Source organism: Haliotis cracherodii, unplaced genomic scaffold, assembly GCF_022045235.1.
Source record: "Haliotis cracherodii isolate W230 unplaced genomic scaffold, xgHalCrac1.p SCAF_6, whole genome shotgun sequence".
Classification (NCBI taxonomy): Eukaryota; Metazoa; Mollusca; class Gastropoda; order Lepetellida; family Haliotidae; genus Haliotis; species Haliotis cracherodii.
The window spans coordinates 67,781,415-67,784,439 of NW_027266319.1; the positions used below are offsets into that span (position 1 = coordinate 67,781,415).

General features: G+C 40.6%; 1 pseudogene; it reads right to left on the minus strand.

Annotated features, from left to right (window-relative positions):
* Window positions 1-1,241: 1,241 nt before the first annotated feature.
* On the minus strand, window positions 1,242-2,126 carry LOC139446627 (uncharacterized; annotated as a pseudogene).
* Window positions 2,127-3,025: the final 899 nt, after the last annotated feature.

A 3,025-nucleotide genomic window follows, 5' to 3' on the forward strand; every position in this document is an offset into this window, starting at 1 on the left:
TAACTGTCTGTTCTTGCATAAAAATCGCCGAGCCCTTGCGGGGCGAGGATGTCCTCATAGGACAAGCCTACATTCTCAAACTTACACCCGACATTGACAAAACAACCTATTTATTACATACTTCTTGTGTGGTTGTCTGCCGGATAATGAACATATTTCATTACAAATATAAAACCCTGAAACGTAAATTCTCCCAACCTAACACACAAAGACGTTTCACCACCCCTTGAAAGCGCGACTTAAACAATAGTTCCACGTTTGCAATTCTTAAACAATATAAACAAAAGTAACAAAAAATATTTGATGTCAATAAAATTCCTTATCATACATTTTGATATGATTATACAAAATGTATACAAAATAAACTTCAGATAAAAAATATTCTTGACATCTACGAGACCGCTGTTGAAGCGAAAGAATACACGCTGGTCAAGTAACAAAATGGCTCTTCGCGAAGCGAACAGTCTCGAGTGATGAGTTAAATGTTAATGTGGAAAGACAACAGTTTGTGCACGGGATAGAAGCTTGCGACCAGGGGGGGGGGGGGGGGGGGGGAGGGGATAATTTGCAGGGAGGAAACCCTTGTTGGACAATAGTTATGTGTTATGTTTACTGCAGTGAAATATCAAGTGGTGTGGTCACTGCAGTGAAAATATCCTTTTCTCAACTTCAGAAGAACTCATTATTTCACGCTGAAGTATATAATGAAACAAGAACTCTTTGTACCTTGTATTTATAATGGGAGTCGTCTTTACGTGACGCAACTGAAATATGTTTACTGTATCTGATGCGGGTGCAACAAGTTCCTTCGTTGATCTAAAGAGCCAAGCCAAAAGCTCTTTTCAATTTCGTTTCATTACGTGTATTATCATCTGTTTGCACGTTTTGAAAGCTTGCTTTAACTTGAATATTATGATAGCCAACACAGTAGTACATCTTTATAGTGACTATTAATAAATATGAGTTTGAAGTGTGTGGCCAAAAACGTTTTCTAAAATGAATAACAAAGATATTCTGAATACTAGGGCACCATTTATAAAGTATTTCAGTAATTTCATGACGTTTTATATTGTGGATAAAGGATAGCCCAATATGACGTAAGTCAATATAGCGGATCCTGGTACAACTAAGGGACGGAACACATGACCTTGTGTGCCTTCCTCAATAAAATAATGCCGGGGATCGAACCCCGGACCTTCCGCTCTCCGGGCGGACGCTCTACCACTTGACCACAGAGGCGGTCAGGCTGGTTGACGTCCCTGTGTAGGGGTTGACCTTCTAATATCAGAGCTTGTGGGTTCCAGTGCAGTATCGTTTGAAGTAGGGAGTGCACAGCCCGGCTTAGGTGCCGATGGTTTATCACGGTTGGTGCCTGACTGGATTGAGGCATTTGACACTCCTGCCCTTTTAGGGCATCAGATAATGGTTATCATGCAGGAAGCAAAAGCACTGTAAGTCCCCATGATTCCCAGTTAGGTTGTCTAGCTTTGTTTGCTAGTGGGCTATAACCTAGTTTTAATTCATAGGAACTAATCTACTAAAACATTATTTGTTTTATTATTGCTTGGGTTTGTTTTATATCAGAACTATGATAATTACCTTACTGTTTTACTGACCTTCATCGACAGGTCTTAAATTATAGTAACTACCTTGTTCTCATCCTGATATGGCTGCAATATTGCTGATTCGATGTAAAATTTTAACTCACTCACACATAAAATGGTTGCTGTGGCCCGTCATTTAGTCTCAAAATGACTGGTTTGAGCCGATTAGCATGTAATCATTGATTTATGTTCCATGTTATCGTAACATTGATGAAGTCTGAAGGTGTGATTAGGTCCAGTTGCTGAGATATAGTATGAACCATACCACTTTTTGGTAAGTTTGGACGATAGACCTTATTTCACAGCAGTTTTGTGTAAGAACACATCCTGGACAAGAGAAAATATTGGCTCTTGTGACTTAGGATGTTGAAACGCCTTGTTAATTTCTTAACTTGTTTCCATGTTTTCATGGGAAATTGCTTTAGCAGCTTCAAGGTTCTCGAGATGATACCTCAAGTCTGTGTCTGCATCTTTGCCAAGTGATGGTTTGGGCAGTAATGATATATCGAATTGCAGACGCATGAAGAGAGTAGCTGGTGGTCTGACATTGTGTGTTTCCCATGACCATAAGTACACACGGGAGAATATCCGCCCAGTTTGACTAGTCAGGTTTGCAGTATGTTTTAAGAACTTGAGCAATTAGGCTATTTTGTCTTATGACCATTCCATTAGTCTGTGGATGAAAAGAGCTTGTATAATGGTGTCGGACCTCGAAGATCTCACAGATAGCATTAACTAATTTTGAGGTAAACTGGCGTCCTCCATCCATGTGTTTGTGGTGCACCACACCTTCAAGGACCTCATTGAAGAAAACTTTTTCTATTTCAAGAGCATCCAGGCTTTTTATTGGAACAGCCTCAATCCATCGTGAAAATGTATCAAGGGCGACAAGTATATATACCTGTATTCTTCTTTGGTTGTTGGAAGGGGTCCAAGGATGTCTACATGGTGCCTAGAGAAGTTGTCTTCAATAGGCATTGATACTACTGGTGCTGGATTGACTTGACATTTGACAAGCTTCACAGGACTTGATATAGTCTTCTATTTCTTGGTACATCACAGGCCAATAATATTTTTTCATGATGGCTTGACTTGTTGAGTCCCGCCCAAAGTGGCATCCACTTGCATTGGAACCATGGTATGCATATAACAGATTCTTTCTGTCTGCCTTGGGTACAACAAGTTGGGTGACAGTGGGTGGTCGGTTACTTCTTTGTCCTCTATGTTTAGGTAGAAAGAAATGATGAAGTATGCCATGAAGAAAATCATATTCAGGGGCACGACCTTGGAGACCATTGATGTGAGATGCCGTGCAGTTGGCTGGCATCTCACCTAGGCTAGTCAGACCACAGGAAAGGTGTGTCCACAGGAAAGGTGTATCCCTTTGGAGGAGATTGTATAAAGGGGCGGCAATGTTTGAA